Below are 10,795 nucleotides of genomic sequence, written 5' to 3'. Positions count from 1 at the left end.
CCAGTGTGTTTTTTACTTCAGCTATTGAATTCTTCATTTCTGATTGAGTCTTTTTTATATTTTCTAGTTCGTTAATAAACTTTTCACTGTGTACCACTATTCTTTGCCCTAATTCAGACAATATTCTTATTACTCTTTGAGTACTTTATCTCATAAATTGTTTATTTCTGTTTAATTGCTTTTTCAGTGGTTTTCTCTTGCTCTTTCAAATGAGAGTAGTTCCTATGTAATCGTTTTACTTAACTTTCTCTGCCTCTATGAATTTATGTGAAACAGTTACCTATTGTGTTCTTGAAGAGGTGTTATTATGTGGAAGTGTCCCTATACAGACTGCATGTGCCCAGTGCCTTTGGTGACAGCTGAAACTGACATGGACACAAGTCATGTCTTTCCTCAAGGTGAGCTGGCAGCTATCACCTTGATAGAGGTGGGGCTGAAGATGGAAGTTCTAAGGCTATAATGAGTGTGAGGTAGGGCTTCCCCTCTGCCCAGTGGCCATCACGACCCTATCGGGGGGAAGGTCTGATCTCAAGCTGCTGGAGTGGAAGCCCTGAGGGTCTGGCCTGAGCTGGTTCTGTTATCTTTAAGTATGTGTTTTCCCCTCTCTGCACCAAGACTTTTGCCCCAGAGTGGGGGAGTATTGAAGCAAGTGGGGCTTGTGAGGGCTCTGGGCTCATGTCAGCTGCAGACAGAAGTCTTAGCTGTCTCTGATGTGCTGCCTATGTAGGCACCCCCAGTTGATTCCCTTGTTCCATTCATACAGAGTCTCGGGTTCAAGTCTCCTTTGTTCCCCACAGACGATCACTGCCCCCAGTCTCTGGTGCCACTACCCTGCTGGGGAGCCACACCACAGGGCAGGCAGAACCCAAGTGGACTCTCAGCATGCAATGGAGGGTAAGCTGTGGTGGAGCATCCACCATAAGAAATCTGATGCTCTGCTTGAGTAAGTGTCAATGATGGCTGCTGCCAATCCACCCAGGCTCCTTCCCAGGACCATGTTGCCTCTTAGTTACTCCCATAGTCGACTCTTCTCCATGGTCATGGCCACCCCGGTTCCAGGGCTGTGCTGTGATGTGGAGTGAGCAGGGCTGGAGTGCTTTTTCAGCTCATGCTGAGGCACACAGAGAGGTGGTCCCATGAAACTGGCAGCTGCTAGAACAGATCTCTCTCCACCCTGACTTGGAGGCAAATCAGCATGTCCCTGTTTTTCATGATCAGATTCCAGACTTCACACAGCCCTCCTGTTAGTCCTCCAGTCAGGTCTTCCCCCATATAAGACCCCAGGATAGGGGCACCCAATCTATGGCTCTCACTGCTCACTCCCAAAAGGGGGTTGTCTGCTTATGAATATTCCTCTTTCCTCCCCTTCTCCTCCCAGACACACAGGTGCCAAATTGATTACTTTTCTTCCCTTCCTACCAGATTACATGTGCATATTTCTTAAAGCCCTGCTTGTACAGGAGTCCTTCTACCAATTTCAAGCTAGTTAAAACTGTTCCACGTGTAGATTATTTCTGATGTGTTTGTTGGGGGAGACATGCTCCATATCCTCTTACTCTGCCATCTTCAATCTTACCCTATTTAAAGTTTTTCTAACAATTCATTTTAATGATATATTTTGGAGAAATGGATAACACTAGAAATATTAAAGGGATACATATCCTGAGTACCGGAATAATTGCCTGCTATTTACTACTTCAAACTGTACACCTTAAATATCAGTTGATTTATGCTCTTAATGATTCTGACTTAGATATGATTAAAGAGGTTGGAAGCTATAGTTTTGATGAAAATTATTGCTTTCCTAAAATGGTAAGTCAAAAGTTAATTCCTAATTGCCTCTTAGGAAAGACCTTTCATTATTCTTCTGAGTATTATTAATGGCTTCTAAAATCCTACACTCTTAAAGTGATTATAATCATTAACCCTGGAGCCATACTGCATCAGTTTAAAGCTCTGTGCCTCCACTCAAGACCTGAGCTGATGTCACTCTACAATCAAGAAAACTTGGGAAAGTTACTTCAGTTCCTTATAAATAAAATGTAGAAAAGTGCTTGCTTCAGGAGTTCATACAGTAAAAATTGGAATGATATAAAGATAAGCATGGCCGCTGCACAAGGATGACATGCAAATTTGTGAGGCATTCCATATTTTTCTAGAAGGAATCAACAGCAGAGTAACTGAGGCAGAAGAACAGATAAGTGACCTGGAAGATAAAATAGTGGAAATAACTGCCACAGAGCAGAATAAAGAAAAAAGAATGAAAAGAATTAAGGACACACTCAGAGACTTCTGGGACAACATTAAACGCAACAACATTCGAATTATAGGGGTCCCAGAAGAAGAGAAAAAGAAAGGGACTGAGAAAATATATGAAGAGATTATAGTTGAAAACTTCCGTAACATGGGAAAGAAAATAGTCAGTGAAGTCCAGGAAGCACAGAGAGTCCCATACAGGATAAATCCAAGGAGAAACATGTCAAGATACATATTAGCCATACTATCAAAAATTAAATACAAAGAAAAAATATTAAAAGCAGCAAGGGAAAAACAACAAATAACATACAAGGGAATACCCATAAGGTTAAGTGCTAATTTTTCAGCAGAAACTCTAAAAGCCAGAAGGGAGTGGCAGGACATATTTAAAGTGATGAAAGGGAAAAAACTACAACCAAGATTACTCTACGCAGCAAGGATGTCATACAGATTCGAAGGAGAAAATAAAACCTTTACAGACAAGCAAAAGCTAAAAGAATTCAGCCCGCCAAACCAGCTTTACAACAATTGCTAAAGGAACTTCTCAAGGCAGGAAACACAAGAGAAGAGAAAGACCTACAATAACAAACTCAAAACAATTAAGAAAATGGTAATAGGAACATACATATCGATAACTATCTTAAATGTAAATGGATTAAATGCTCCAACCAAAAGACACAGACTGGATGAATGGATACAAAAGCAAGATATGTATATATGCTGTCTACAGGAGACCCACTTCAGACCTAGGGACACATACAGACTGAAAGTAAGGGTATGGAAAAAGATATTCCATGTAAATGGAAATCGAAAGAAAGCTGGAGTAGCAATTCTCATATGAGACAAAATAGACCTTAAAATAAAACTATTACAAGAGACAAAGAAGGACACTACATAATGATCAAGGGATCAAATCAAGAAGAAGATATAACAACTGTAAATATTTATGCACCCAACATAGGAGCACCTCAATACATAAGGCAAATACTAACAGCCATAAAAGGGGAAATCGACAGTAACACAATCATAGTAGGGGACTTTAACAACCCACTTTAACCAATGGATAGATCATCCAAAATGAAAATAAATAAGGAAACACAAGCTTTAAATGACACATTAAACAAGATGGAATTAATTGATATTTATAGGACATTCTATCCAAAAACAACAGAATACACTTTCTCCTCAAATGCTCATGGAACATTCTCCAGAGTGTTCTCCATTTGTGACCCCATATCTTGGGTCACAAATAAAACCTTGGTAAATTTAAGAAATTGAAATCATATCAAGTATCTTTTCTGACCACAAAACTATGAGACTAGATAACAATTACAGGAAAAAAAAAACTGTAAAATATACAAACACATGGAGGCTAAACGATACACTACTAAATAACCAAGAGAACACTGAAGAAATCAAAGAGGAAATTTAAAAAAATGACAATGAAAACACGATGACCCAAAACTTATGGGATGCAGCAAAAGCAGTTCTAAGAGGGAAGGTTATAGCAATACAAACCTACATTAAGAAACAAGAAAAAGCTCAAATAAACAACCTAAACTTACAGCTAAAGCAATTAGAGAAAGAAGAACAAAAAACCCCAAAGTTAGCAGAAGGCAAGTAATCATAAAAATCAGATCAGAAATAAATGAAAAAGAAATGAAGGAAACAAGAGCAAAGATCAATAAAATTAAAATCTGGATCTTTGAGAAGATAAACAAAATTGATAAACCATGAGACCATAAACTCATCAAGAAAAAAAGGGAAAAGACCCAAATCAACACAATGAGAAATGAAAAAGGAGAAGTAACAACTGACACTGCAGAAATACAAAGGATCATTAGCAATTACTACAAGCAACTATATGACAATAAAATGGACAACCTGGAGGAAATGGACAAATTCTTAGAAAAGTAAAACCTTCTGACTGAACCAGGAAGAAAGAAAAAATATAAACAGACCAATCATAAGCACTGAAATTGAGACTGTGATTAAAAATCTTCCAACAAACAAAAGTCCAGGACCACATGGCTTCACAGGAGAATTCTATCTAACATTTAGAGAACAGCTAACACCTATCCTTCTCAAACACTTCAAAATATACTAGAGGGAGGAGCACTCCCAAACTCATTCTATGAAGGCACCATCACCCTGATACCAAAACCAGACAAAGATGTCACAAAAAAGAAAACTACAGGCCAATATCACTGATGAACAAGATGCAAAAATCCTCAACAAAATACTAGCAAACAGAATCCAACAGCACATAAAAAGGATCATACACCATGATCATGTGGGGTTTATCACAGGAATGCAACAATTCACCAATATAAGCAAATCAATCAATGTGAAACACCACATTAACAAACTGAAGGATAAAAACCATATAATCTCAAAAGATGCAGAAGAAGCTTTCAACAAAATTCAACACCCACGGATGATAAATATCCTCCAGAAAGTAGGCACAGAGGGAACCTACCTCAACATAATAAGGTCATATATGACAAACCCACAGCCAATATCATTCTCAACGGTGTAAAACTGAAAGCATTTCCACTAAGATCAGGAACAAGACAAGGTTGTCCACTCTCACCACTATTACTCAACATTGTTTTGGAAGTTTTAGCCACAGCAATCAGAGAAGAAAAAGAAATAAAAGGAATCCAAATTGGAAAGAAGAAGTAAAACTGTCACTGTTTGCAGATGACATGATACTATACATAGAGAATCCTACAGAGGTTACCAGAAAACTACTAGAGTTAATCAATGAATTTGGTAAAGTCGCAGGATACAAAATTAATGCAAAGAAATCTCTCGCATTCTTATACACTAATGACAAAAAATCTGAAAGAGAAATTAAGGAAACACTCACATTTACCACTGCAACAAAAAGAATAAAATCCCTAGGAATAAACCTACCTAGGAGACAAAAGACCTGTATGCAGAAAACTATAAGACACTGATGAAAGAAATTAAAGATCATACAAATAGATGGAGAGATACAGCATGCTCTTGATTGGAAGAATCAACATTGTGAAAATGACTATACTACCCAAAGCAATCTTCAGATTCATAAATTCCCTATCAAACTACCAATGCATTTTTCACAGAACTAGAACAAAAATGTCACAATTTGTATGGTAACACAAAACACCTCAAACAGCAAAAGCAATCTTGAGAAAGAAAAATGGAGCTGGAGGAATCAGGCTCCCTGACTTCAGCCTATACTACAAAGCTACAGTAATCAAGACAGTATGGTACTGGCACAAAAACAGAAATATAGATCAATGGAACAGGATAGAAAGCCCAGAGATAAATCCATGCACATATTATCACCTTATCTTTGATAAAGTAGGCAAGAGAATACAATGGAGAAAAGACAGCCTCTTCAATAAGTGGTGCTTGGAACACTGGACAACTACATGTAAAAGAATGAAATTAGAACACTCCCTAACACCATACACAAAAATAAACTCAAAATGGATTAAAGACCTAAATATAAGGGCAGACACTATAAAACTCTTAGTGGAAAACATAGGCAGAACACTCTGTGACATAAATCACAGCAAGATCCTTTTTGACCCACCTCTTAAAGAAATGGAAATAAAAACAAAAATAAACAAATGGGACCTAATGAAACTTAAAAGCTTTTGCACAGCAAAGGAAACCGTAAACAAGAGAAAAAGACCTTAGAATGGGAGAACATATTTGCAAATGAAGCAACTGAGAAAGGATTAATCTCTAAAATTTACAAGCATCTCATGCAGCTCAGTATCAAAAAAACAAGCAATCCAATCCAAAAATGGGCAGAAGACCTAAATAGACATTTCTCCAAATATGATATACCGATTGCCAACAAAAACATGAAAGGATGCTCCACATCACTAATCATTAGAGAAATGCAAATCAAAACTCCAGTGAGGTATCACCTCACCAGTCAGAATGGCCATCATCAAAAAATCTACAAACAATAAATGCTGGAGAGGGTGTGGAGAAAAGGGAACCCTCTTGCACTGTTAGTGGGAATGTAAATTGATACAGCCACTATGGAGAACAGTATGGTGGTTCCTTAAAAAACGAAAAATAGAACTACCATATGACCCAGAATTCCCACTACTGGGCATATATCCTGAGAAAACCATAATTCAAAAAGAGTCATGTACCAAAATGTTCATTGCAGCTCTATTTACAATAGCCAGGACATGGAAGCAACCTAAGTGTCCATCGTCAGATGAATGGATAAAGAAGATGTGGCACATATGTACAATGGAATAAAAAGAACCAAGCCATAAAAAGAAACGAAATTGAGCTGTTTTTGGTGAGGTGGATGGACCTAGAGTCTGTCATACAGAGTGAAGTAAGTCAAAAAGAGAAAAACAAACACCATATACTAACACATGTACATGGAATCTAAAAAAAAAAAAAAAAGGTTCTGAAGAACCTAGAGCCAGGACAGGAATAAAGACACAGACGTAGAGAATGAACTTGAGGACACAGGGAGGGGGAAGGGTAAGCTGGGACAAAGTGAGAGAGTGGCGTGTATTAATATATATACACTACCAAATGTAAAATAGCTAGTGGGAAGCAGCCGCATAGCACAGGGAGATCAGCTCCGTGCTTTGTGTCCACCTCGAGGGTAAGATAGGGAGGGTGGAAGAGAGATGCATGAGGGAAGAGATATTGGGATATATGTTTATGTATAGCTGATTCACTTTGTTATGCAGCAGAAACTAACACACCACTGTAAAGCAATTATTCTCCTATAAAGATATTTTAAAAAATGTAGATAATATAAACGACCACATTAGGTTGGATAAGAACTACATGAGTTAATAATTAAAAAGTGTCAAGAGCATAAGCTTTGGCATATCTTCATAAAGGCTAAATTTGTCTTCTCATTTTTTGATGTATATAATAGAATAGAATATTACGTTAATCCATTTTTGTAATATATATAAACCAATATTGACAGCAAATGGCCACATGGGATCTTTTTGGGATGATGGTGATGATAGATATGTTCAAACACTAGATTATTGTTATGGCTGCCCAACTCAGTAAATTTACTAAAAGCATTGGATTATACACTTAAGATAGGTCAGTTCTTTCTATCATATAAAATTATACTTCAATGAAACTATATAAATATAAATATACATGAAATTAAGGAAAGGATATATAATATGTATACATATATAAATATATATACATATATAAATATAACATATGTACATATATACATAAATATATATACATATATACATAAATATACATATACATATATAAACACAGAAAAAAGTTTCATTTGCTATGCTAAAATCAACATTAGAAACAAATCAATATTAAATTTATAATTAAAGGCATCATTCAGAGTAGTTATTCCCCATACATTTTCTGAGTATCTATTACATGCTCAGTATTGGGGGATATCAAGGTAAACAAGATACCTTTCACTGCCTTTGAGGAGCTCTTAGTGTAAGGCAGGGGAAGGTAAACTAAGATCACAGGACTAATTCAACCTGTTTTTGTATTTAGAGCTAAAAATAATTTTACAATTTTAAATAGTAGAAAAAAATTAAAGAATAATATTTGTGACACATGGAAGTTAGATGAAATTTAAATTTAAGTGTCGATAAATGAAGCTGTATTGGAACACGGCCACGCTCTTCATTTATGCTTTTACTATGGCTGCTTTCAAGCTACAGTGGTAGAGTTTGGTAGTTGCAACAGTGATTAAACGTCCAACATACCCTAAAATATTTACCATCTTGTCCTGTAAGGAAAATGTCTGTCAACCCTTGGTCTAAAATGAGAATACAGAGAAAAATAACTTGTGGCCAATCTTAACGCCTCCAATCTTTGCTATAGAGAAGCTTTCTGAAATCTATTAGTCTGAGTTTTTTCCTGGTACACCAAATGCAACTGTTTTACAAGTTTAATATTGCAGTGCCTCAACCACTGTGACTATCTGAGGTTGCATTATCTTAAATTTGAATAGTCTATTCTTGGTATTGAAAAGGCCTGCAACTATGAAGACTATTCAGAAAAATACCCAAATACTACGATGATTATAATTTATATCTTGGACTGTTGCAACAATTTATCTTTAAAATTAAATCCTTGATTTTTTGTTCTTAAAAAAACCTAGAAGACAGGCATTCAAGTTACTATTAATCAACTGATGCACGTACCCTTACTTTGTAGAACAAAAGATGCATGCAATAAATATGAGGAAAAAACTGGCAGTCTTAAAGAAGAATCCTATTTGATAAATCTACACAAATTAATCAATATGTAAACTGAATGCAGTCAATCAACAAAGGGGCAACAGATTAAGTACTATCAAATCATTTATTGATATTGTTATCTGTTGATAGAAGGTGGGAGCTCATACTTAAAATATATGCACCTTTAAATAAAAATGAATTTTATTTTAAGTGCACCAAATTCATACTGACTAACTCTTAGAAAGTACCTTAGTGACATTAATTTCAATGCATCCTTCATCTGGCTCCTTTTTTCAATTCATTTATTCATTTAATATCAAAATTTTATTTTGTTGTATTGAATAATATAGAATGCATCTCATCATCAATATTCCAGAAAACCTCATGGAAAGCCTGGGAAGGCATAACAAAGAAGGCATTTCCATAGATTTACAATTAGAAGTGTAAGTGAGGGTCACATGTATCAGATTTTATCATTTTGTGTATTTGTTTTCCATTAAAAACATACGCAATTAAACATGCTCTCGATTTTTTTTTATCACTTTCAACTTGCATTGTGATACTCATAAAAATTCATGATTCGAAATGCTTCTTCTGATTAGCACAAGATACCTGGAACTGTATCTTCTTTTTTGGAAAATGTGTTCTTAATTTAAAACAGTATTCATAAATTGTGACTTAAGATTGCTTAATTCTGAAAAGGCAATTTCAGAATTCAGGCTATTCATTCCTTATATTCAACTTTAATGGTATTAGTAAAAAACAAAATAAAATCAAAAGAATGCAGACAAATTCTGAATTGGATTGCTCACAATGATTTGTCAAACAACTGTAATTGTCCTCTTAGATAGAATAATAAATGATACCTCAGATTTACCTGCCAGAATATTTAATTTTATAAACGCTTCTTTTCCATTCTTACATGAAGAAAGTTCTAATTTGCCAAAATATATCCAAGACAGATACTGAGGGATATACTGGGGTGAGAGGAGTGCCCCTTTGGAATAATGTCATAACTACATTAGAAACTTTTAAGATCCCTGCTCAAATTTTCCCCTATACCCCTCCTTTTATTTGGAATTTTGTCTCTTTAAAGGCTTAAATCCACAAAAAGATTCATCCTATTCACACCCTTGTTTCTATTCCTTTATTTCCAATGCAATTAAATATCAGCCACATTGGCAAAATGACCTCTTAATTAAGAAGAATTAGCAAAGAAGTAAATTTAATGTCCTGATGTTTCACGTGGGACAAGGGGCACTTGAGTTGTAGCCTTGGAAGAGACAGGGCCATAAACAGCAATGAGGAGGATTCCCAGAAAAAAAAAGGGAACAAGAAAGGCACTACAATGTCAGTCAAGAAGACAACCTCCCATATGAAAGTCTGATTGAGGCAGTGGTAGTAATAACTGTCCTCCATGTCACATCAACTTTAAACAGTATTTCTTAAAAGAGACTGTGTGCCTTGGAGGCACTAGATAAGGTACATTCTAATCTCAAAACAATGTTATAATGAGGTTGTTATTATTTTTGTCCCCATTATACAAATGATAAAACTGAGGCCCAGAAATATTCAGAAATTTGCCCTGGTGGTCACACCATGTAATGAGCAGAGCTGGGATTCTATCACCTAGCAGAGTAGTTAAGAGTATTGACTCTGCATTGGTTTCAATCTTGACTCAGCCAGTACTGTGTAATCTTTGACAGGTTACTTAATCTTGCTGTGCCTTGGTTTCCTTATGAGCAGAATGAAAATAATAGTAGGTAATATTTGTAAAGTGTTCAAAATATTGCTTGGTACTTAGTGTTTGATTAATTTTTTTAATTTCAATTTCCAATTTTTAATATATCAAATATTGTTTACAGTCAACAATTGCTTATATTATGCTATATCTGACAAGTTACTGGTAATAACTGGAGGAACATAAGATTGTTGAAAGCTGGGATCTTCTCTGTCTTATTTATTGCTGAAACTCTAAGGCCTAAAAACAATTCTTACATATAATAAGTGTCAAATAAATAGTTGTTGAAGGAAGGGAAGAAGTAAGCAATGGCAGTAGCAATTCAGTAAATCTTTTTTTAAAAAGAGAGGAAAGGAAGCAAATCTGAGACTATATAGCCTAAGTTCTTAACTACTACTGTAGACCACACTGCCACTCTCATCATACTGATTCACGCTGTCAATGTCTGGTGGTAGCACATATTCAATATATTTACTGCCACGCTCTACTTTGAAACATGAAAATATAGCAAAAGACCAAGAAAAGGGTTTCAAATAGTTCTACCTAATTGTTTTGTTAATAAGTATCAAAT

The sequence above is a fragment of the Mesoplodon bidens genome (assembly GCF_964165515.1).
Source record: "Mesoplodon bidens genome assembly, chromosome: 6".
NCBI classification, from domain to species: Eukaryota; Metazoa; Chordata; class Mammalia; order Artiodactyla; family Ziphiidae; genus Mesoplodon; species Mesoplodon bidens.
Note: the sequence above shows the minus strand (reverse complement) of the source record.